Genomic DNA, 27522 nt, shown 5'->3' with positions numbered 1-27522 from the left:
TTATCATTTGTCAGTCAGTGTACCAAGCCTTTTACATATATAGACCTATTGAGTCCTCATGATACCCTTGTGTAACAGGAATATGATCCTGTTGAGTCTGCACCACCCTGAAAAGAAATCCCAGAGAGGAACATTTTTCTTCCCAAACCATCACCAGCATTTATCACTCCTTTACTTTGAACACACACACACACACACGCACGCACGCGTGCGCACACACACACACACTTTTCATGTTAATTCTTTTTTTTTTTTACAACTGCCTCCTTTTTATTTCTCTGTGCTTCCATTTCTACATATATTTAATTTTTTCTTTTGTTTTATATGCTGAATTATTTCCTGCTCAAAAATTACAGTCTTGGAGAGAAAGCAAAAAAAAAAAAAAAAAAAAAAGATCTTCCCCTTTGCAAAGCTCAGCACGAGTGGGAATCCTGCCATTGAACAGCCTGTCCATGTTCAATTTTAGCATCATATAATTTCCTGCATAATTGTTTAAATGTCCTCATTCTCATCCCTGTCGCTCCCCCCACACTTTGCTATTTTTTAAAGAAAGCATCCAAACTCCAAACTGGTTCAACAGGGAATTTCACAGAGGAAAAATGCCAGACTGCATCATATGCCTTGAGGTATCGCAACAACTAAGGAAAAAAAGTTGTGCCTCTGAGATGGAAGTCCTCCAGTCTGCCGCTGCCTTCAGTGACCTCTCTTCTCTGCTAGCCTCTTCAAGGCCAGGCATGTGAAAATTCCTCATGTGTTTGTGTCATTTGATTCCCAAATATCACATAACCAAAAATATTAAAATAAAACTGCTCATAACATTTTCCTGAATGCCATCTGGGCCCCACTGGAAGCTGACACTATCTGTCAAACCCAAGATAACCACATTTTCCCCCTCCTTTGTATGTGTTAATGTTTGTCATAATGGATTTCACTTTAATGTCCCAAGTACATTTATGACATTCTTTCAAACCAAGTGGCACTAATGACTTTCATTATTATTTATGCTCCTCCTTAATTATGAGACTCTCACCTCTCTCATTACACACACTCCTTCATAACCCCCTCACTTGGATACATGCTCTCTGGTATGAGGCTAATGTGCCTTGGCTTCCAATTTCAGAAAACACAATGATTAATTACTCCTGTTAAATCACCCTACCCTAGGGTGATCGGATTGGCAAAATGATAAGAAGGGCCAGATTGCTGCTCCAGAAGGATTTCCCAGGACACCTGTCAGAAAGAAATAAAAGGAGAAGCCCCCAGCTCCCAAATAAATAAATGCATGGCATGCATGCTTGTCTTAGCTCTGGGATGAATCACAAGGAGATGCAATTTTAAATTAAAATAATAGAGCATTTGGTACAAATTCTGTGTACTGTGGATGATAATAGTCAGATTCAGTGAAGTGACTAGGAACCAAGCATTCTGCCAGGTAGTACCATGCTTCTTCCATCAATTAAAATACTCTTTAGAAAAAGCTTACCTGCTTTTCCTTACATTTCAAAAATTGCACCATTTTTTTTTTAGCTTCTCCATCAAGAGATGGAATTTATTGTGCAACCCATAAATCTAGGCTGGGTTTATGATTGGATTTATCCAAAACAAACTCACAGAAGTGACATTGTATTTGTTCCAAGCCTGGACTTCAAGAGGTCTTACAGATCCCACTCTGCTTTCTTGCAGTTTCCACTCTGATCTGCTTTCTTGGTGCCTCCACTATTTTCATGGAAACCAGCGCCAGATCACCACATGAAGTGAGGGCCCCTGTGTCTCAGACAGCCCTGATACACTTACTGGCTGAATGAAGAGGCATGAGAAAGGCCAGCCAAGATTAGCCAAATCCATAACACACCATCCACAGAAGTCCAATTGAAATTGCCAATCTGCAGAACCATGAGCTCAGAAAATGTTTGTTGTTTCAAATCTTTTGGGTTAGTTCATTATACAATACAAGGTAACTGATATACCTGTCAAAGGAAAGACATTTGGACATGGAGGCTATGGTGAAGATAGAAGAGGAAACCAATTATTATGAAAAACTTACTTTGCTTCAGGAACAAAAATAAACAAATTCAGCAAATATGAGACAGAGCTAGTGTTCTCATCTTTATCCTTTTGTAAATGAAAAAAACTGAGGCCCAGAGATGGCACAAAATCAGACTGAAGAAATAATTTGCACAAGATCTTGGGAAGAAAGCAAAGTTCAAAGCTATTGCACTATTTGGTTGTGGAGACAATGTGTGTCTAAGTATCGCACTTGCTGCCTTGGCACACAGACTGAGACCACCTCACCATCCAAAGCAGCATTTCTAGTATCCCCTATTCCTTTCCCACTGCTCCAGCCAGGGATGACAAAAACAGGTAGCTGTGAGTGGGAAAGCAGTGAGGATAGCACAGTCTCCTTGATTTGCTTCTCCTCAGGAAGTAGAACTGCCCCTTTCACACGCCTTTCACAGGAACTGTTTAAGCCATAGCCAAAGTCACATCCAAGTAGACCCATGAATATTGTCCAACACTGCATTTCAGTGTATAAAATTCATTTATTAAGCGGAAGTTGAACAATGAGAACACATGGACAAAGGGAGGGGAACATCACACACTGGAGCCTGTCAGGGGGTGAGGTGCAAGGGGAGGGAGAGCATTAGGACAAATACCTAATGCATGCAGGGCTTAAAACCTTGATGACGGGTTGATAGGTGCAGCAAACCACCATGGCACAGGTATACCTATGTAACAAACCTGCACATTCTGCACATGTATCCCAGAAGTTAAAGTAAAATTAAAAAACAAAAAAATATGAGTAAAAGGATCTGCATATGTGCCTAAAAGACTGAGCATTTTTTGTTGTTGTTTGTTGCAGAAAGTCAGGGATCCCGAATGGAGGAACTGACTGCAGCTGAGGCAGAAGAACATAAATTGTGAAGATTTCATGGACATTTATCAGTTCCCAAAATTAATACTTTTATAATTTCTTATACCTGTCTTTGCTGCAATCTCTGAACATAAATTGTGAAGATTTCATGGACATTTATCACTTTCCCAATCAATACTCATAATTTCTTATGCCTGTCTTTACTTTAATCTCTTAATCCTGTTATCTTCATAGGCTGAGAATGTACATCACTTCAGGACCACTATTGTACAAATTGATTGTAAAATATGTGTGTTTGAACAATATGAAATCAGTGCACCCTGAAAAAGAACAGAATAACAGTGATTTTCAGGGAATGAGGGAGGATAACCAAAAGGTCTCACTGCCTGTGGAGCCGGGCAGAAGAGAACCATATTTTCCTTCTTGCAGAGAGTCTATGAACAGATGTGTGAGTAGGCGAAATATCACTGAATTCTTTTCCCAGCAAGGAATATTAATAATTGATACCCTGGGGAAGGAATGTATTCCTGGGGGTAGGTCTATAGATGGCTGCTCTGGGAGTGTCTGTCTTATGTGTTTGAGATAAGGACTGAAATGCGCCCTGGTCTCCTGCAGTACCCTCAGGTTTATGAGGATTGGGAAATTCCAGCCTGGTAAATTCTAGTCAGAGTGGTTGTCTGCTCTCGAACCCTGTTTCCTGTTAAGATGTTTATCAAGACAATGCATGCACAGCGGGACATAGGCCCTCATCAGTAATTCTAATTTTGCCTTGCCTTGTGATCTTTATTGCCCTTTGAAGCATGTGATTTTTGTGACTTACTCCCTCTTCATACACCCCCTCTTATTTTAAAATCCCTAATAAAAACTTGCTGGTTTTGCGGCTCAGTCCTACCAATATGTGATGACGCCCCCAGAGGCCCAGCTGTAAAATTTCTCTCTCTGTACTCTTTCTCTTTATTTCTCAGAGTGGCCAACACTTAGGGAAAATAGAAAGAACCTACGTTAAAATATTGGGGGCTGGTTCCCCCGATAGTTGTTGTTGTTGTTGTTGTTGTTTATAGCTGTTATAATATCTTTCATTATTATGCTGGTCTTTCACTTTTCTTTTGTAGAAAATTTTTTATCTAAAATCACAGCATCTTAAGAATTGAGTTCAGGCTTGCTTCTTTTCTCCCCCTTTGCTGAGGAACTAAAAAGGATGAATTACTTCTTTTTATACTACTCTGTATCCAAATTTTATTTAAAATAAACACAAATTGAAAAACAATGGTGATTATTTCCAAAGTTTCCAGGTAATCTGTTTACTAATTTGAATTTAATTTCCTATTTATCCCATTTGGTTTTTACTTATTCTGACCTCATTCAAATTTCATGTATACATCATTCTGGGGGAACTTTGTTTTATATACCATTTAGCAATTCATTCAAAATCTTTACTCTCCTGGCCTTTGATTCAAATCTTAACCCTGGTACTAATGAGATGTCTAGGCATAGACCTCGGTCCTGATCCTTCTCTGTAAAAATACTGGGATAAATTGTTGATCTCTAAGATCTCTTCAATTTCTGTAAAACTAATTATTTTATAAAGAAAAGCATTTCTGCTTTACCTTCTATGGATGAATTTAAATTTTCCGATGTAAACATTATGAAGTTAGAATACATATATTGAGTTTTCCCCAAGAGACCTTTGTCAGTCTTAATTTTGGAGGCCAAAATCTTACTGTAGCAGATTCTCACTGTCAGATGCTTAGAAATAGAGGGACTACTGAAGGAAGCTATTAATATGACTTCCATAGCCTTTCCCATTGGACTTTGTGATTATGTGATAATGTACAAGCAATGAGTTTTAAGCAGAAATATGTAAAATGTGACAAGTGGGAAGATAACTGCTTATGCAAACTACAGTTGTTAATAAACTCAATATGTAATTTTTCCCCAGCTGAGATCACCCTGTCTTTGTGATAAGTTAAATACCACTCATGTATTATAACTTCCAAAGTTTTATAAGTCACAACGTCCCTAGAACAATCATTCCAGTGACAAAACCTGAGCCACTTCCTGGTGGACTGCCTCAGAATCACCTGAAAAATCTTATACAATTTCTGTTCTCTCCTTCTGACCCAGGAAATTTTAGTTCATTAATTCTGGAATCAGGTGAGGAAACACACATTGTATTGTGTTGTTAACAAGCTCCTGAGGTTTTGAGAGTAATTGTTTAGCAGGTTGTTTCGTGTGAGGAGATGGGATAAAATGAGCTTCATTCTAAGTGGCCAAACTGTTATTCTTAACTATGTGCCCAATCCATGATATTTATTTCTAAAGGGACATAGGATATTAACTATGGTAGAGTAGAAGGTGACATGAATCTTAGGTAGCGATGACAACTCTTTTCTGTGTGACCTCAAGTAATCAGTTAACTTTTCTGGGTATCAGTTTCCTTGCCTGTGAAAACAGGTTTTACATAAGACAGTGATTTTCACTATCTTTGAAAACGTGACAAGATGCCCTTGGGGTTCTTTTGGGGTCACTACAACTATGAATCTGGGCAGTGGTTGCACAGGTCAGACCACACAAGGCTCCTCAATTTGAGCACTCCTCTTTGATTTGTTTACAATGTTAAATAGGATTATGTCTGGAGAAAGAGGTCTGACGATAGAATTCTGCACAATATGTCTCCCAGGGCCATTCTGGCTCTGCTGTTCTTTGGTTCTGTACAAATAGCTATTAAAAGGAGAATTACACCAGAAAAGGATCACTTGAAAAGTAAGGTTGATAACAGTCAGACCTGCAGTTGAGCAGCAATTAGTAGCATCACTGTGTGAAAGACTTACAGCAAAGCATGGTATCTCATCGATTTCTGTAGCTATTAAAATTAACTCCCAAAGCTAAGGAAACAGCCCTGGAAATCACAATTAGAATTCCATAATTGTTACACTTTACTTGTCATGCTGTGCCTCTGTTGTTACACAAGGCAGAGCACAAGCCATGGTTGCTAAACAGTCACATCTCCTAGCACACAACTCCTTCAGTATTCAGAGATAGGTAGCACAGAATATGAAGTATAGTTCCACTCACTCTTTAAGACCTTGCTCAAATATCACCTCATCAGTAAAACCACTTCTGATACTGCACATCTCCACTCAGGAAATTGCAAATCTGAGTTGTCTCAACATCTAATAATAATCGTAAATAAAAATGACAACAATGAATATAATTTCTTCACGGGGCTAGGTTTTCTTTCCTATCTCAGGAAATCACTTAAGTTTTACCCAAATAATAACTTGGAACATGATCATTTTCACTTTAATCTGTCTATCTCTGCCATCAGACTAAGTGCTATTCCAACCTTAGCAATCTTTTTGGTTGATGAATACATAAATACATTTTTTATCCCTTCCATGTTTTCACCATTCTTTAAATTCCCATAAACTCTCTTGGCTCCATTTCAAGTATGCTACTCCTGATTCAGTTAATCAGCTAGGCTGTGATCTAATTAAAATAAAAGACACTTAAGTAGGCATGACTATTTGACCAACTGATTGGATATTTTCCTCCTCAAAGAGAAGCTTCCTTAATCTTTAATGCAAGTATAGATGAAATGTTTTGAAGCTGGACTTTCTTTCTTTCTAGATCCACTGTAGGATTCCTTTTCCTCTAAAATCCAAGGCAGAAAGCTTGAGTTTCACATTTGTTTTTATTCTAAATTGCTCAGCTATTTCAGTGCTCAATGAGTTTAGGCCACAAAGACTGTCAACTCTGTGATGACATGGACTTTGCACTCTTGATCCATAGAGCACCTTGCAAAGTAACCTTAATCATCATTGCTAGAAAATATGAGTTGTTTCTGCAAGATTTTGAATGGTGAATGGAGAGAAGGAAACTGGAAACGTATAGAGATGCCCTTTTATTGAAGTGGTGACCATTATCAAGAGGTTTTGTGTTTACAACTTAAAAATGATTTAAGCTTGTAAGCAGTGTTTCAGTCCCTGTTCCTTATAATGTCTAAGACTCAATTTTCTTTTCTATAAATTATGAGTAATAATAGCAGTTATCTCCTAGTATTTTTGTTACTATTTAAATAAGTTAATGGATAGAACACTCACCATTGTACCAGAGATTGTTGTGAGAATGACAAAAGTAAATGTTCTAAGTATACAAAATTACCCTTTATCTGTTAATGCACTAAACTATAAAAATAGATTGATAATGTTAAAGCATCTTTTTATTTCTGGGCTAAATCCTGATATTCAAAATAGATTTATAATTTGTCTTGGATTCAACATGTAATGATGAAGGACCCTAAAGGAAATACAAAAATATATAGTTAAAAAGATAACATAGATCATTTATAAAAATAGTTGAAATTATTTGACTCCTTGTATCAAAGATGCCTTTCAATATGACTTTTCTCTTCTTCCCATCAAGAGGTAGATTTCTTGAATACAGTTTAGGGTTATTGGACATTAGAATGTAGCAGACATGAGTAAGTGTGGGTTTCAAACTTAGGCCTTAAAGAGGCTTTCCATGCTTATGTTCACTCTCTCAGAAGCCTGCCTAGGCATTTTGAGACCTACCACAGTTTGGCTGCTGAGGAAAAGAGACACATTGTCCTACTGCTTCCATATCACCCCAGCTAATAGCTGGCCTACTCCCAGAAGCAGAATTATTCTGTGGAAGTGCAGCTAACAACAGATTCAACAAGGAGTTCAGCTGAGAACAGAAGAACCGCTTAGCTGACTTAGGCTAAATTGTCAACCTAAAGAACTGTGAGCTGAATGATTTTTGTTTTAAGCTACTGAGTTAGGGGTGATTTGTTATGCAGCAGTAGCTAACTAATACAAAAGGCATGGGTTTTCAAATCTGCCAGTGAAGATTTCACAGAAACCCCATGAAGTAGGGGTTTCTGCTCTGCAGGAATATGACTGATGGAATATTGTTGGACGCTTTCATACATATATTGAACTGGATTTTTCTGTTGTGAGATAATCACATATTATCTCTGACTCAGAAAGGACTGACAATTAAGTACAGCAGTCAGATAATAATTCAGATAATACATAGCTCAAATTGTGCTACTATGTAAAAACTAAACCTCCAGATTACTATAAAAGATGGGGAGATCCTCACAATTATTGCACACATGCATGCACATGCACACACACACACAATTGCACATACGCAAAAGCAGTTTCATTTTTTATTCCTTCATAAAATCCTTGAGCCCTTCCTAGATACATCTATAGAGTTGCAAAGTGAGGGTTTTTAATTATAATATGTAATAGCAAAATAAAAACTGGAGGGTAAGGAAAATATGATTTAAGCCTTGCTTAATCACAAGGCTTGTGAATCACAATTCTGTCATATCACAAACTTTCTTATTGTCTTCAGCTTGTTGAATGTCACCATGTTTAATAAGATAATGCCCACAAGAAACAGTTTCTTCCCCAGAGAAATGTTCTCTTTTTAGACATTTTATGCAAGAAATGTTACATGTTTTTCAATCCCCATTGTCCTCTCTCTCCCTTCCGCCCTTCTTCTCATCCTGCCTCCTTTCCTCAATTTTTCTTTTCTTTTTCTTTTTAATGCAAATTGTCCATTGTGATGATAAAGGAACAGCTTTGTTGATTGCCTATGTTCTTCTGTTTTGAATAAGGTTGCACTTTTGATGAAGCATAATTTTTTAAAATTAGTCCTGAATCAGAAAGGTATAACAAGAAAGTCATGGGCAATATCTTCCAGTCAGCAATTCTACATCTAATCAAAGAAACACTGAGTAGGAGGCAGGTCATGAAGAAAAAAAAAAGGCCAAAAGGTTTAGAGGGAGAGATAAAAATCAAGTCCACTTTCTTGCACAATCTAGGAAATAATAAACATTCCAAAGGGTATAAAATTCATATGAAAGATGATCTTAGCAATGTAAATGAGAAGAATATCATAACAAAGCTTAATAACTATAAAATACATTTTATTTTTACTGTGGAAGAAAACTATTTGCAAAATTTCCCTGCTATTTCTGCTTTTAAATAAAATTAAAAATAAAGTACTGCAAATATTTTGTAATTCAATGAGTACCGATAAAATTAAACAATATTTTAAAACTTGTCTCCCTTCTCTCCCAATCTATGTTTACTCCCTAAGAGTAAATAATCATTTCAGGTGATCAATGCCATAACTGAATGTGGAATTTGTTTTCATTGCCCTTCTTGGTTGATCTGTTGGATCTCTGAGTTGGATTCTTCATCTTATCTACTCTCTTTCCTTCATCTTCATTTTTCATTGCTTTGTTTCACTGTAGTCTACTTAAGTATTTCTTTCCAAGAAAACGAATCAAAATTAAACGTATGAGCCCCTGTCTAAGTAAGTTTTTATTTTGTTCTTACACTTTTTTTTTTTAGTTTGGCTGCATACAGAAATCTTAGCTAATAATATTTTTCCCCTAAGGAGTTCAAAGACATTGCTGCATTTTTGTCTAGCTCAAGCAGTCTTACTATTGGTGAATCTAATATAAGATCACTTAATTTGAATTTCTGAAATTTCATGAGGATATATTTAGGCATGAATCACTTTCATTTTTGTTCATTGCTTTATGTGTCTTCTGTAATCTAAGGCCTCCTGTCTTTCTTAGCCTTTGGGAAATTTTCTTATATTATTATTTGATTATTTTCTCTCTTCTATTTTCTGGGATTTTTTTTTGGAGGTCCTATATTGAATCTTAATTTCCATTAATTTTCCTCACATATTTTCCAGTCTTTGTTCTCTATGTTCAATAATTTTCTGAATTTTTTCTGCTACTGGTTATCTTTTGTTATTTAGGTGTTTATATTTTTAATTTTCAACAGCTATTTCTTCTGTGATTCTTCCATTTTCATGGCAATCTAATCTTGTTTTATTGATATAATACTTTCCTTGATAATTTCAGTCTACTAATTGGAATGTAGTTTTTAAAAACCTTTGATTTCAAAAGTTGTTGCTGGTAGGTTGTACCAACGTCTATCTTTGTTTTACTCTGTGTTCTTTGTTTTCTTTAACTATTTCATGCAACAAGACCATATGATGTGGACATATTTAGTATCCCCACATGATCCTTTCACTGGAATGCAAGAACTGGTTGTAAATTCTATGCATGCTAGTTCACCGTTTGGGATTGGGGTAAGAAACAGGCAGGCTACCTTCTTCCAAAACTAAGCAAAGTGTGTCTTCTTCTAAGTTGTTGTAGAAGTCCATTGCTTTGACTCATGGGATGCCAGTAAACTTGAAGTAAACAAGACTTGTTCAGGGCTTGAAATCAGGGTTTGTGCATGAGAAATGATCTCCCTGAGAAGCCAGATGTGAAAGATTTTGGGATAAACTACTGAATGATGGCAGACACTAAAGAAACAGAGGAAAAGAGACAGAGAGACACTACATGGAGGAGCACTAAAGCCTTACAGCTCAGACCAACTGCCAGCTGAATGAAGCTGAGTGAGCCATCTCAGCTGGTGTCATGTGTAGCAGAACCACACGGTTGAGCCCTGCCCTAATTCCTGATGTACAGACTCAAGAGAAATAATAACAAATAAATCACGTTTTTAGTCTTTACAATATGGGGGAATTTGTTCCAGGGACAATTTTCTATCATCAGTCTGGCAGCTTTAATTTCTCACAGGAAGATTATCTTATTTGTTTGTAGAGCGCTCCCTCGATTTCATTCTGGGGGTGAAATGAGCTGCATCAGTGACTCTTCATACACAAGATTAGGAAAAGAAAGGGATATGGTGACACATATTTGTTCCACAAATGGTTTTAAAATTAACCGTTTCAGCTTCTGTCCCTCATGTTTCCACTCTCTCAATCTCAGTTCTCCAAATTTGAACCTCTTCGTTCAGAGAGAAACATTTCTCATCTTCAGCCTTTTCCCAAGGACACTACTGCCTGTTTCTCTCTGCTTCAATTTGTCCATTAATCCATTTCTATTCACTTGTTATCTTTAGAAATATGTCTAAATTCTCAGTGCTGACAAGGACATAAACACTTTCTCTCTTCTCAGTGTGGTTTTTCATTCTATCATCTTAAATAGAAGACATTCTTTGACTACAGATATATGATCATTGTTATTTACTGTATCTTTAACATTGAAATTGTATGAGATGATAGATATATCAAAAATAGTGCCCGATCCTAGCACATTTTATTGTTCTAACAGACAGTTACATCTAGAATAACGAATATATAGCTGTGATATCTTCTCATGCCATGCACTATGATTTCTTCCTTTGTTTATTGCATGACTGCATGAGCATGCTAAGAATTTTAAAAAGTCTACCAGGGATGTCTTTTTTCATTACCCACCATAAAATTTTATAAGTTGATTCAGGATCCAGTGCTCTTCTCCTTCTCCTTCTCCTTCTCTTCTCCTTCTCTTCTCCTTCTCCTTCTCCTTCTGCTTCTCTTCTCCTTCTCCTTCTCCTTCTCTTCTCCTTCTCCTTCTCCTTCTCTTCTCCTTCTCCTTCTCCTCTCCTCCTCCTTCTCTTCCTCTTTCTCCTCCTTCTCCTCCTCCTCCTCCTCCTCCTTCAAACAGTAATAGAAGTTTTTCTTTCTTTTTGCTTCTGCAATAATTGGATTAAGAGCCCTCTGGATGACAAGACGAGGTGCTAAATTTTATTTAGGTTTTGGATTAGAGAAGTTGTTAGATTTTGGGATAGGAAAAGTGGTAATAATAATAATGTCTATTCAATCTTTGTGGGGCCTCACATTTAGACGTTCCTCACTAACCTCATTTTTAGCTCTCCTTCTCATATATTCCATTTACCAAAATGGACTATGCTTCATCTTTAAAAGACATATAATGCCTTTGTGTCCTCATGTCTTTACTCAGGAGATTTTTCCCATCTGAAAAGCACTTTCTATTCTATCCTTCCCAGTAAAAACCATCCTTGACCAACTCAAATGCTGCAATATTCAGCAAGCCTATACCTTTGTCAACTGAATTTTATTTCTCTTTTGAATAATCAGTTATAACAGAGCATTGATCACCTTTTATAGTTTATTGCTTACAGACATTTTTGGCTTGTATTTTTTCACTAAAATATGTGTGATAATTCCCATTTCTAATGTCTTTTCTGGTCTGTTTCCATCGCCTTTTAACATAGCATCTTCTTCCTTTCTTTGCTTTGATGCCTTCATGGTGTGATACTTATTATATTTTGTAGAATTATATTTATAAATAATATCAGGTCATGGATGAATAGGTACTCCACTGCAGACTATTTATACTTGATTTTCTCACATTCCTAGAGTCATTATTTGTCTTAAATCACCTTAAACAAAATTCAAACAATGAGATCCCTTAGACTACTGAGTCCACATGAAACTAGGCAACAAGAATTCCCAAGATAATCTGATCCAACCTTATCTTGAAGATGTACAACTTTAGGAAACTAGACAATGTGGGGTTATGTTTCCTACATTGTGTAAGTCTTGCTCTTTAACTTCTTTTCTGTTACTCATTAGAGAATACAAAAAGGAACATATAAATTTTCAGGATGACTTAATATCTTGAAGGAAAAACTGACTTGTTTATCCCTGAGTTTCCATTTTCTCTTCAGGTTTTGTAGAAATAATACTGTATTAGCTTGTCAGGTTTTGGATGCTGTCAATTTTTTATTTAAGAATAATATGCTATCTAGAATTTTTTGGTTTTCTTCAATTGGTTTGAAAAATTATGGAAAATTGGAAGTGCTCAAAATACAATATCTACATGTCTTCGATTCTCTATTATATTCTCCATCTTATGAGTCAATTACTCCACTAGATTACATGCTCTTTACAACCAAATAAATATTTTGTTTGCTTTTGTATCCTTCCTCTTTTATTCCAATAGATCTTTAAAAAGTCAGGTTTTAAATTTCTGTGTTTGTCACTTTTTGTGGCCTTTTTAGATAAGTTGCCTATTTTGTATAAAAATTTTATGTATTATTAACATAAAGTTGTCCAGAATAACCTATTACTATTTTTATGAACATAGAATCTGTAGTGAATACCCCATTTTCCTTATTTATATTTCTAATAAAATCTTTTTTATTGCTCTTTGATTGTTCTTGCCAAAATGTCTCAATTTGGATAGCCTTTTCAAAAAATGTTCTTTTTGACTTTATTAATACTCTCTATTGTGTGTTTTAAAGATTTCATTATATCCTAAGCTTATATTTATTATTCTTACTCTACATTCCTTTAATCAAATTCTTTTCTTTCTCTACTTTCTTTTAATTAAATTTATTATTTTTCCAATTTCCAATTTCTCAGAATAAATGATTTATATCTACAAGTTCTCAGCTTACTGATTTATATTTGAGCATTCTTCTTTTCTAATGTATACGTCAAAGGCTATAAAGTAATGACATCTAATTTCCATTATATCATGTTTTTCCTCTGTGTTACTTAGGACTGTATTTTAAACTTTCCGTATAGGAAAAAAAAAAAAAAAAAAACCACACACAAAAAAACCCCAGATTTCCATTAGCACTAGAATGGATAGATTATGGAATATGCACAGAATGAAATGCTACTGACAATTACAATAAAAGAACATTTTTTTCCTTACAGTGGTATGCATTAATATATGTATTACTAATCAGAAGAAAAAATAATAAACACTCTTATCTGTGTATTTATATTATACATAGTTATACATGGTTAAAACACAGACAAAACTAAACTACTGTAGGTTGTTAGGTGTCAGGATAGTGATTATTAGTGTGGGAGGTGGGAGCATTGATTGGCAGAGTTGAAGAGGAGGTTTCTGGAGTGCTGGTGATATGCTAGTAATATCTATTATTTTACCTTAGTGGTGGTTTATGTAGGTTTGTTCATTTACATCTCATTATCATCCTGTACACCTATAATTTAACGACTAAGTATTTGTATGTTATACTTCTATAAAAGGCTTGAAAGTGTGTGGAAGTTGTTCAATACATGTTTTTGAGTGATTAATATCAACAAGTTACAACACTGGACATCAATGGGTGTAAGTGGCAAATAAGATAAGGATTTTACCTTTACAGCTTTATAATTTAAGATATGGAAAAATGAATGATACAACTTTCTATGACATATTTGAATAGGTATTATAATTGTATAAGAATAATCATACTGCACAACTATTTATTTGACATCTATTGAAACATGGGACTTATGAACACATGGGAGATGCAAAGAAAATATCTCTATTAAGAATTTAAGGTTTGATGGTGGAAATAACAGTAGAGTTGTGTGTCCAGGGTTAGGTAGATTTAAAAAAAAAAACAGACATAATCATAACAAGGATCCTTTACTGAACATATGCATTTACAAGTCATTAACTCATTTAACTGGCAAAACAATTTTATACAAGTACTACTATCTTGATTTTACACATAAGAAAGCCAGAGTTCTCATAAATGAAATAAGTTGCACACAAGTAGCATTTAAGAGCAGAGGAATCAAACCTAAGTTTGTTTGACTGTACAGTCTAGGTTTATAAACCCTAGTCTGTACTGTCTCTTATAAGAAGCGCATGACAATAACAAGAAGTAAAGAAGAAAGAGTAAGTACAGAGTTGCATGACACACAGGGCATAGTTGGGGGAAATGATATTTTAGCTTATTATTTTGTATTTACAAAGAAAAAGCTCCTTTTCCTTTGCCCATTCTAGTCCATGCAGTGATGTTTAAGGAAAAGCTACTCTAGAGCTTTGTGGTGGAGGAAATGGCAAGAGCCATCTCTATGTCTTTGAATCTCAATGTTTGAATTCTTAAGTTTAGAGGGCAGAAATTCCACCAATGAAGTGAATACTTGAGGCTTTCTTTTTTTCCAGGACACATCTGCACCTGGAAGGTGTGAGAACAAAGGACAAAGAGATAGGGCAAGATTTGTAACCATTGTCAACCATTGATTTTTTTCATAGTTGATGCATCCGTTAATTGGAAATTATCCACTTATTTCTCAGAAGAAAAAAAAATAATAAGACTGATTGGGTTTGATTTTTCACAAAGTTCATGGACTTCAGCCCCTCTTTGTGAGGTTGCTAATTGGCAAACTGTGCTGAAATTTTTTTGGCCAGTAGATGCTCTTAAATTTAGACAATAATAAAACAGGCTCCGGTGTGTGATGTTTCCCTCCCTGTGTCCATGTATTCTCATTATTCAACTCCCACTTGTGAGTGCGAACATGGGAGTTTGGTTTTCTTTTTCTGTGTTAGTTTGCTGAGGATGATGATTTCTAACTTCATCCATGTCTCTGCAAAGGACGTGAACTCATTCTTTTTTATGGCTGCATAGCATTCCGTGGTATATATGTACCACATTTTCTTTATCTAGTCTATTATTGATGGGCTTTTGGGTTGGTTCCAAGTCTTTGCTATTGTGAATAGTGTTGAAATAAACATATGTGTGCATGTGTCATTATAGTAGAATGATTTATAATCTTTTGGGTATATACCCAGTAATGAGATTGCTGGGTCAAATGGTATTTCTGGTTCTATATTCTTGAGGAATCACCACACTGTCTTCCACAATGGTTGAACTAATTTATACTCCCACCAGCAGTGTAAAACTGTTCCTATTTCTCTGCATCTTCACCAGCATGTTGTTTCCAGACTTTTTAATGATTGCCATTCTAACTGGCATGAGATGGTATCTCATTGTGGTTTTGATTTGCATTTCTTTAATGACCAGCGATGATGAGCTTTTTTTCATTTGTGTGTTGATCGCATAAATGTCTTCTTTTGGGAAATATCTGTTCATATCCTTTGTCCACTTTTTGATGGAGTTTTGTTTTTTCTTGTAAATTTGTTTAAGTTCCTTGTAGGTTCTGGATATAAGACTTTTCTCAGATGAATACATTGCAAAAATTTTTTCCCATTCTGTAGGTTGCCTGTTCACTGTGATGATAGTTTCTTTTTCTGAGCAGAGGCTTTTTGGTTTAATTAGATCCCATTTGTCAATTTTGGCTTTTGTTGCAATTGCTTTTGATGTTTTAGTCATGAAGTCTTTGCTCATGCCTATGTTCTGAACGGTATTCCCTAGGTTTTCTTCTAGGGTTTTTATGATTTTATGTTTTATGTTTAAGTCTTTAATATATCTTGAGTGGGGGGAAAGGGGAGGGAGAGCATTAGGACAAATACCTAATGCATGTGGGGCTTAAAACTGAGATGACAGTGTGATAGGTGCAGCAAACTACCATGGCACATGTATACCTATGCAACAAATGTGGAAGTTCAGCACATGTATCCCAGAAGTTAAAGTAAAATTTAAAAAGAATAAAAAGAAAATAACAAGACAAAGAACATTAAAATAAAACATTTATATGGAATAAGCATGAGGTTGTCTGTTTTCCATAAGGCCCCATCCCTCCTGATTGTTTTTCACTCAATTTGCATCACTAGCTCACAACATCTCCTGGCTAAACTGGAATCTGAGTTTCCCATTTCTAACTGTAAGGTGCCATTAAAGTGCCTCAACTTGGGAACCAGAGTGCATGAAATTAAATCCTGGCTATCTGTGACCTTAGGTAAGTTTTATGTGTTAATTAATCAGTTTTTCCATCTGTAGAATGGAATAACATGTTTCCTTTGAGTTACTGTATATAAAATTCTTAGCACAGTATCTAGCAGAAACTCCTATAAAGGTTATTATATATTGCTTTGCTTACTGCCATAATTATGGATAGGGAGTCAGCGCCTGGTATATCAAAACCTACCCTTCCATGATGTCACAACGCCTGGAAGATTTTCACCCGGCTTGCTTCTGCCTACTTATACTTGGCTGATAATAGTCCATCAAAGCTAACTACCTCTCACATTCGAGGTATGGCCCATGACAATTTTCAGTGTGACAATTTTGCTGCTTTAATAAACTTACCCTTGCTAACTGGGGAAAGGTAGAAGTTATGTCAGAGTCCACCCATTCTCATTTTACCTGGTAGTCTCATAATACTGCTAAAAATGAAAAACAAAACAAAAAAACAGCTTGCTCAAAACAATGGCTCATGTTTCAAAGTCCCAAACTTAGTAACATTAATCCTTCAGTTAAAATATTACCACATGATTGCCAGATTACCAGAATATCACCTAGTTTTCATTTTGGCTATTTAGATAATGTAAACCAGTTCTGATTTTTTAAATTAGAATTTCAGAGAGCCATACAATTCAAAGGCATTTTCTCTATTAAAATGCAGTAACAAACTCTTAGGTCTTTGAAATTATAGGGTTTCAAGTGCAAAAATCTTCTTGGTAAAAAATGGGAATGGAGATCTTCAGGTCTTTCAGCTCTTTTATAAATATCTTAAAGTTTAATCCCTTATTAAAAACATATTAGTAAGCCTTGTCACCAGGTAACTAGGTGTATAGTATTTAATATTGCCTTTATAGTGATGATTTTCAAAGGAATTTCTGATTTGTCATACTGTGCATAAAGTTAAATGTTATGCACACAAAATCTTCCATTTACTCAAAAAGGGGGTAAAACATAGTGAATTAACTTGCTGTCGTATGTTTGCCAAGTTATGCTAGACTGCTTGATAAATAAGATAAATGTAATTAAACTTTACCTAGGAATGCCAGAATAACTCATAATTTTGCCAAATCATTACAATGCTAAGTACTCCAGAATATGATGAACAGTGGTTCTGAACATGACTTAAAGTGATTTCTTGAATCAGGGTTAATAATAACATTTATTTCACTTTTCTTCATACAACAAAAATATATTACAAGCAGAGTATTCCAGAATTATAGGTTGAAATTTCACTCCTGAGTCACTATTCAAGGTATATCTTGAGATCTATCGTTCAGCTGCATGGTAGGCCTCCCTCCATTCATCAACTACATCTCATCTGCGCTTGTCTTTGTTACACAGGGGCTGAAGAAAAGTATCTACCTGCACAGAGTGGTTTTATTTCCAATTTATTGCCTTAAAATTCAAGTAACTTTTATAAACATATGGTAGCATAGTGATATGATTGCCTATGAAGAAAATTTAAAAAAATAAAAAAAAACCCAAAGAAATTTCTGGAACTAACAGGCAATTGTAGCAAGGTTGCAGGATACAAGGTTAATATACAAAAATCACTTGATTTTCTATATATCAGCAATGAACAAGTGAAATTTGAAATTAAATGCAATACCATTTATATTAGCACCTTTTGGTGCTAATAAAATACTTTGGTATACATCTAGTAAAATATATATATATTTCCTTATATATGTATAAGACATATATGAGGAAAACTGCCAAGCTCTGATGAAGGAAATCAAATAACTAAACAAATAGAGATATATTCCATTTTCATTGGATAGGAAGATTCATTATCTTAAAGGTGTCAGCTCTTTCCCAATTGGTCTATAGTTCCAATGCAGTACCAACAAAAATCTCAGTAAGATATTTTGTGGTTTATTTGAAGATGTAAAAGACTCAGAATAGCCAATAATATTGAAGGAGAATGACTAAGTCAAAGGACAGGCACTATCCTACTTCAAGACTTCCCAAGGATCTATGATAATCAAGATAGTATGGCAAAAGAATAGATACATTCCAGAACAGAATAAAAAGCCTAGGAACAGATTCACCTAAATATAGTTAACTGATCTTTGATAAATGAACAGAGGAAATAGAATAGAGAAAAATAGCCTTTTCAACAAATGGTGCTGGAACAACTGAACATTCATATGCAAAAGAATGAATCTAGTTAGACCTTCACTAAAATTAACTAAAAATGATTCACAGACATAAATGTAAAACACAAAACCATAAAAGTCATAGAAGATGGCATAGGAGAAAACCTAGATGACCCCAGGAGAGGCAATAACTTTTTAGATACAGCACCATAGGCATAATCTATGAAAGAAATAATCATTAAGCTGGATTTCATTAATAAGTGAAAACAAACAAAGAACACTCTGTTCTGCAAAAGGCAACAGTAAAATGAAAATACAAAAAAATGAAGAGGTGATATCAACAAGATGGTATCACCATCAGCAGATGGTGAAATAGGAAGTCTCAGGCTTTATTCCTTCTACACAAAGGAAATATAAAAAGCAACTATCTGTAACCTAGAGGAACTTTCTGAAAATGCCAATACTTGAGAAGAAGCCTGAGACACTTGTGTGATCTGCCCAAATTAATGAAAACAGAATTAGAAGGGGAAGAGGATGGTCTCAGGATGACATAACACCCCTCACTCTTCCAGGTAGGCACAGTGCCAGAAAAAGCGGGTGTCTCTGGGTCTACAGTTTGTAAAGGGTGAGAAAAGAACTGGAGGCATTTGTATAGCTTCCCTAGCATTCTGAGATGCTTCCCAGGAAGCCTATGACAGTCTCACTTCACAGGGAACACTAGCAGTAAAGGCACACCTAGCCTGCCCAGGTCTGGTAGAAATAGAGAAGGCAAAGGGCATATTTGCTGGTTTGCAGACCTTGGTGGTACCTCTGTATTCTTGCAAACTATGGCACAAGATCAGAGATAACAGCGAACTTCATAATTCACCTGCAAAGACAAGCTGATTGCTTTCACAAGGTGAGAAGTTAAAACTAACTGCAATTTCTTTTTTTATTTAACTTTTAATTTTTGTGAGTACATTGTTGGCATATGTATTTATGGGGTACAGGAGATGTTTTGATATGCATGCAATGTATAATAATCACATCATGGAGAATGGGATATCCATCCCCTCAAACATTTATCTTTTGTGTTACAGACAATTTAATTATACTCTTTTAGTTATTTTAAAATGTACAATTAAAATATTATTGACTAGAGTCACCCTGTTATGCTATCAAATAGTAGGTCTTATTCATTCTTTCTAGGTATTTTTTCTACCCATTAATCATCCCCACCTCTCTCTTAGAAACTCTCTTAGAAACCTTCCCAGCCACTGGTAAATATCCTTCTACTCTCTATTTCCATTAGTTCAGTTGTTTTGATTTTTAGTTTCCACAAATAAGTGAGAACATGCAATGTTTGTCTTTCTGTGATTGACTTATTTCATTTAACATAATCATCTCCAGTTCCAGCCATGTTGTTGCAAATGACAGGATCTCATTCTTTTTTATGGCTGAATGGTACTCCATTGTTTATATGTACCACATTTTCTTTATCCATTCATCTGTTGATAGACACTCCGGTTGTTGTTTCCAAATCCTGGCTATTGTGAACAGTGCTGCAACAAGCATGGGAGTGCAGATATATCTTCAATATACTCATTTGTTTTATTTTGGGAATATACCCAGCAGTGGGATTGCTGGACCATACAGTAGCTCTGTTTCAGTTTACTGAGTAACCTCCAAAGTGTTCTCCATAGTGGTCATACTAATTTACATTCCCACCAACAATATATGAGGGTTCCCTTCTCTCCACATCCTAGCCAGGATTTGTTACTGTCTGTCTTTTGGATATAAGCCATTTTAACTAGGATGAGATGATATCTCAATGTAGTTATCATTTGCATTTCTCGGAGAATCAGTGATGTTGAGAACCTTTTCATATGCCTGTTTGCTAGTTGTATTTCTTCTTTTGAGAAATACCTATTCAAATCTTTTGTCCCCATTTTTTATCAGATTATTATATTTTTTTCCTATAGAGTTGTTTGAGCTCCTTATATATTCCAGTTATTAATCCTTTGTTAGATTGGTAGTTTGCAAATATTTATTTTCATTCTGAGGGTTTTCTCTTCACTTTCTTGATTGTTTCCTTTGCTGTGAAGAAGGTTTTTAACTTGATGTGGTGTCATTTGTCCATTTTTGCTTTGGTTGCCTGTGCTTATGGAGCATTGCTCAAGAAATTTTTGCCCAGAGCAATGTCCTGGAGAGTTTTTCCAATGTTTTCTTGCAGCAATTTCATAGTGTGACATCTTAGATTTAAGTCATTGGCAAGAGATTGTATGTTTGCTTTGGCTATTCTGGATCTTCTGTGGTTCCATATACATTTTAGGATTGTTTCTTCTATCTCTGTCAAGAATAGCATTGGTATGTTCATAGGGTTTCCATTGCATCTGCAGACTGCTTCCATCACAGCATAATGCTTTCAAGTTTCATCCATGTTGTAATACGTATCAACAATTCATTTCTTTTTATGGTGATACACTATATCCATTGTATAGATATACCATACTCTATTAATTTTTCACTTAATGGGCATTTGAATTATTTTCTCTTTATGGCTAGTATGAATCATGATGTCATGAACATTCATGTGCAAGTATTTGGTTGGCTATTCGCTTTCAGTTGTCGTGGGTATACACCTAGGAATGGAAAGTTATAATAAGATGCAGTCATCATATGATAACTCAATGTTTGATTTCTTTGAAAAAATGCCAAACTGTTTTCCAAAGCACTATTTCACATTCCTATCAGCAATCCATAGGGGATGATATGATATATTGCATTAATTAATTTCATATGTTAAACCCACTTTTCACTGGTGGAATTAATCACAATTGGTCATAGTGCATAATCTGTTTTATGTGTTACTGTATTTGGTTTGTTGATATTTTTGAGGAGTTTTACATCTATAAGAAATATTAGTCTGAAAGTTTATTTTTTTGTATGATGTCCTTATTTAGTTTTGGTATCAAGGTAATGCCAGCTTCATAGCATGAACTGGGAAGTGTTTTTTTTCCTGCTATTAATTTTTGACTTTGTGAAGAATTGGTATTAATTCTTCAAAGTTTGTGTCTTTCTAGGAATTTGTGTATTTTGTCCAAGCTATCTAATTATTTGGCATAGAGTTACATTTCTTTACTTATGATCTTTCTCTTTCTGTCAGGTCAATATGACTCTTCCTTCTTTACTTCCTGATTTTAGTAATTCTCCTCTTTTTTCTCAGCCAGTCTAGCTAAATGTTTTCTTGAATTATGTTAACCTTTCCACAGAAACAAGTTTTTTTCTATTGCTTTTTAAAATGTTTATTTTATTGTTATTACTCTCATCTTTAGTGGTTCTTTTTTTCTTTTTGCCCTAGATGTACCTTTTCTTTTTTCCAATGTAATAAGAAAGAAGGTTAGGTTATTTGTGATATTTTAACTTTGTTAATACAGGTGTTTAAAACTATACTCTAAGCAATGCTTTAGCTACATCTCATCAATTTTATTTTGGTGTTTCTTTACTTTCATTCATCCCAAGGTATTTTCTAATCTCTGTGGTGATATCTTTCTTACATAATCTGTGACTTAGAAAGTATTATTATTTTATTTCCACTTGTGAATTTTCCCAATTTTTCCTGTTGTTGATTTTTATTTCATTCCGTCACAATCAGAGAAGATATTTTTCATATTTTAAATATTTTAAAATATATTGAGGCTCGTTTTGTGGCCTAGCACATGCTATCTTCGGGAGAAAGTGAAATGTGCACTCAAGAAAACTGTGTATTCTGCCATTGCTGGGTGGAGTGCTCTTTAAGATGTCTGCCAGGTCCCCTTGGTTTACACTGTTTCTGAAGTCTAATATTTTCCTGTTAATTTTCTGTCTTCTTGCTCTATCCACTACTGAAAGTGACTATTTAAGCATCAAACATTACTGTTGAATTGTCTATTTTTCTTTCCATTATGTCCATTTTTGCTTCATGTATTTTGGGACTCTCTGTGTACAAGCATACCTTTGTGATATTATGGGTTTGTTTCCAGGCCACTGCAATAAAGCAAATACTGCAATAAAGCCAGTCACATAAAATTTTCTGTTTCACAATAATTAAAGTATAAAAGTCATGTTGACACTATACTGTAGTCTATTAAGTGTGCAATAGTAGTATGCCTAAAAAACAATGTTCATGTCATAATTTGAAAATACTTTATTGCTAAACAATGCTAACAATCATCTGAGCCTCCAGCAAACCAAACTCTGTTAGCAGGATGTCTTGCTTCAGTCTTGATGGCCGCTGATTAAACAGGGTGATACTTACTGAAGGTTGGGGTGGCTGTGGTAATTTCTTAAAATAAGACCACACAATGAAGTTTGCCAATTTTTTTGACTTTTCTTTTCAGGAAAGATTTCCCTGAAGCATGTGATGCTATTTAAAAGCATTTTAACTTCTTTCAAAATTGGAGTCAATCTTATAAAACCCTGCCACTGCTTTATCAACTAGGTTTATGTAATATTCTCAATTTTTGTTGTCATTTCAACAATATTCATAGCAACTTCACTAGGAGTGGATTCCATTTCATGAAGCTCCCTTTTTCCTCCTTTATAAAAAGCAACTGCTCATTCAGTACAATTGTATTATGAGGTTTCAGCAAATCAGTCACATCTTGAGGCTCTACTTCTACTTCTGATTCTCTTGCTATGTCCACCAAATCTTTAGCTACTGTCTTCACTGAAGCCTTGAACCCCTCAAAGTTATTCATGAAAGTTGGAATCAACTTCTTTCCAACTCTGTTAATGTTGATATTTTGACCTCCCTTTCATGAATTAGGAATGTTCTTAAGTGTATCTAGAATGGTGAATTCTTTTTTTTTTTTTTTAATTATACCTTAAGTTCTAGGGTACATGTGCATAACGTGCAGGTTTGTTACATATGTATACTTATGCCATGTTGGTGTGCTGCACCCATCAACTCGTCAGCACCCATCAATTCATCATTTATATCATGTATAACTCCCCAATGCAATCCCTCCCTCCTCCCCCCTCCCCATGATAGGCCCCAGTGTGTGGTGTTCCCCTTCCTGAGTCCAAGTGATCTCATTGTTCAGTTCCCACCTATGAGTGAGAACATGCGGTGTTTGGTTTTCTCTTCTTGTGATAGTTTGCTAAGAATGATGGTTTCCAGCTGCATCCATGTCCCTACAAAGGACGCAAACTCATCCTTTTTTATGGCTGCATAGTATTCCATGATGTACATGTGCCACATTTTCTTAATCCAGTCTGTCACAGATGGACATTTGGGTTGATTCCAAGTCTTTGCTATTGTGAATAGTGCCGCAATAAACATACGTGTGCATGTGTCTTTGTAGTAGAATAATTTATAATCCTTTGGGTATATACCCAGTAGTGGGATGGCTGGGTCATATGGTACATCTAGTTCTAGATCCTTGAGGAATTGCCATACTGTTTTCCATAATGGTTGAACTAGTTTACAATCCCACCAACAGTGGAAAAGTGTTCCTATTTCTCCACAACCTCTCCAACAACTGTTGTTTCCTGACTTCTTAATGATTGCCATTCTAACTGGTGTGAGATGGTATCTCATTGTGGTTTTGATTTGCATTTCTCTGATGGCGAGTGATGATGAGCATTTTTTCATGTGTCTGTTGGCTGTATGAATGTCTTCTTTTGAGAAATGTCTGTTCATATCCTTTGCCCACTTTTTGATGGGGTTGTTTGTTTTTTTCTTGTATATTTGTTTGAGTTCTTTGTAGATTCTGGATATTAGCCCTTTGTCAGATGAGTAGATTGCAAAAATTTTCTCCCATTCTGTAGGTTGCCTGTTCACTCTGATGGTAGTTTCTTTTGCTGTGCAAAAGCTCTTTAGTTTAATTAGATCCCATTTGTCAATTTTGGCTTTTGCTGCCGTTGCTTTTGGTGTTTTAGACATGAAGTCCTTGCCCATGCCTATGTCCTGAATGGTACTACCTAGATTTTCTTCTAGGGTTTTTATGGTATTAGGTCTCACATTTAAGTCTCTAATCCATCTTGAATTAATCTTCATATAAGGGGTAAGGAAGGGATCCAGTTTCAGCTTTCTACTTATGGATAGCCAATTTCCCAGCACCATTTATTAAATAGGGAATCCTTTCCCCATTTCTTGTTTCTCTCAGGTTTGTCAAAGATCAGATGTCTGTAGATGTGTGGAATTATTTCTGAGGACTCTGTTCTGTTCCATTGGTATATATCTCTGTTTTGGTACCAGTACCATGCTGTTTTGGTTACTGTAGCCTTGTAGTATAGTTTGAAGTCAGGTAGCGTGACGCCTCCAGCTTTGTCCTTTTGACTTAGGATTGTCTTGGCAATGCGGGCTCTTTTTAGGTTCCATATGAACTTTAAAGCAGTTTTTTCCAATTCTGTGAAGAAACTCATTGGTAGCTTGATGGGGATGGCATTGAATCTATAAATAACCTTGGGCAGTATGGCCATTTTCACGATATTGGTTCTTCATATCCATGAGCATGGTATGTTCTTCCATTTGTTTGTGTCCTCTTTTATTTCAGTGAGCAGTGGTTTGTAGTTCTCCTTGAAGAGGTCCTTTACATCCCTTGTAAGCTGGATTCCTAGGTATTTTATTCTCTTTGAAGCAATTGTGAATGGAAGTTCATTCCTGATTTGGCTCTCTGCTTGTCTGTTACTGGTGTATAAAAATGCTTGTGATTTTTGCACATTAATTTTGTATCTTGAGACTTTGCTGAAGTTGCTTATCAGCTTAAGGAGATTTTGGGCTGAGACGATGGGGTTTTCTAAATATACAATCATGTCATCTGCAAACAGGGACAATTTGACTTCTTCTTTTCCTAACTGGATACCCTTGATTTCTTTCTCTTGCCTGATTGCCCTAGCCAGAACTTCCAACACTATGTTGAATAGGAGTGGTGAGAGAAGGCATCCCTGTCTTGTGCCAGTTTTCAAAGGGAATTTTTCCAGTTTTTGCCCATTCAGTATGATATTAGCTGTGGGTTTGTCATAAATAGCTCTTATTATTTTGAGGTACGTTCCATCAATACCAAATTTATTGAGCGTTTTTAGCATGAAGGGCAGTTGAATTTTGTCAAAAGCCTTTTCTGCATCTATTGAGATAATCATGTGGTTCTTGTCTTTGGTTCTGTTTATATGCTGGATTACGTTTATTGATTTGCGAATGTTGAACCAGCCTTGCATCCCAGGGATGAAGCCCACTTGATCATGGTGGATAAGCTTTTGGATGTGCTGCTGAATCCGGTTTGCCAGTATTTTATTGAGAATTTTTGCATCGATGTTCATCAGGGATAGTGGTCTAAAATTCTCTTTTTTTGTTGTGTCTCTGCCAGGCTTTGGTATCAGGATGATGTTGGCCTCATAAAATGAGTTAGGGAGGATTCCCTCTTTTTCTATTGATTGGAATAGTTTCAGAAGGAATGGTAACAGCTCCTCCTTGTACCTCTGGTAGAATTCAGCTGTGAATCCATCTGGTCCTGGACTTTTTTTGGTGGGTAGGCTATTAATTATTGCCTCAATTTCAGAGCCTGCTATTGGTCTATTCAGGGATTCAACTTCTTCCTGGTTTAGCCTTGGGAGAGTGTAAGTGTCCAGGAAATTATCCATTTCTTCTAGATTTTCTAGTTGATTTGCGTAGAGGCGTTTATAGTATTATCTGATGGTTGTTTGTATTTCTGTGGGGTCAGTGGTGATATCCCCTTTATCATTTTTTATTGCGTCTATTTGATTCCTCTCTCTTTTCTTCTTTATTAGCCTTGCTAGCGGTCTGTCAATTTTGTTGATCTTTTCAAAAAACCAACTCCTGGATTCATTGATTTTTTGGAGGGTTTTTTCTGTCTCTATCTCCTTCAGTTCTGCTCTGATCTTAGTTATTTCTTTCCTTCTGCTAGCTTTTGAATGTGTTTGCACTTGCCTCTCTAGTTCCTTTAATTGTGATGTTAGAGTGTCAATTTTAGATCTTTCCTGCTTTCTCTTGTGGGCATTTAGTGATATAAATTTCCCTCTACACACTGCTTTAAATGTGTCCCAGAGATTCTGGTATGTTGTATCTTTGTTCTCATTGGTTTCAAAGAACATCTTTATTTCCGCTTTCATTTCGTTATGTACCCAGTCATCATTCAGGAGCAGGTTGTTCAGTTTCCATGTAGTTGAGCGGTTTTTTTTTTTTTATTTTTATTTTTTATTATACTTTAAGTTCTAGGGTACATGTGCATAACGTGCAGGTTTGTTACATATGTATACTTATGCCATGTTGGTGTGCTGCACCCATCAACTCATCAGCACCCATCAATTCATCATTTATATCATGTATAACTCCCCAATGCAACCCCTCCCTCCTCCCCCCTCCCCCCTCCCCATGATAGGCCCCAGTGCGTGATGTTCCCCTTCCCGAGTCCAAGTGATCTCATTGTTCAGTTCCCACCTATGAGTGAGAACATGCGGTGTTTGGTTTTCTCTTCCTGTGATAGTTTGCTAAGAATGATGGTCTCCAGCTGCATCCATGTCCCTACAAAGGATGCAAACTCATCCCTTTTTATGGCTGCATAGTGTTCCATGGTGTATATGTGCCACATTTTCTTAATCCAGTCTGTCACAGATGGACATTTGGGTTGATTCCAAGTCTTTGCTATTGTGAATAGTGCCGCAATAAACATACGTGTACATGTGTCTTTGTAGTGGAATAATTTATAATCCTTTGGGTATATACCCAGTAGTGGGATGGCTGGGTCATATGGTACATCTAGTTCTAGATCCTTGAGGAATTGCCATACTGTTTTCCATAATGGTTGAACTAGTTTACAATCCCACCAACAGTGTAAAAGTGTTCCTATTTCTCCACATCCTCTCCAACACCTGTTGTTTCCTGACTTCTTAATGATTGCCATTCTAACTGCTGTGAGATGGTATCTCATTGTGGTTTTGATTTGCATTTCTCTGATGGCGAGTGATGATGAGCATTTTTTCATGTGTCTGTTGGCTGTATGAATATCTTCTTTTGAGAAATGTCTGTTCTGTTCATATCCTT

Source organism: Rhinopithecus roxellana, chromosome 1 (genome assembly GCF_007565055.1).
Source record: "Rhinopithecus roxellana isolate Shanxi Qingling chromosome 1, ASM756505v1, whole genome shotgun sequence".
NCBI classification, from domain to species: Eukaryota; Metazoa; Chordata; class Mammalia; order Primates; family Cercopithecidae; genus Rhinopithecus; species Rhinopithecus roxellana.
This window is presented reverse-complemented; position numbering follows the sequence as displayed.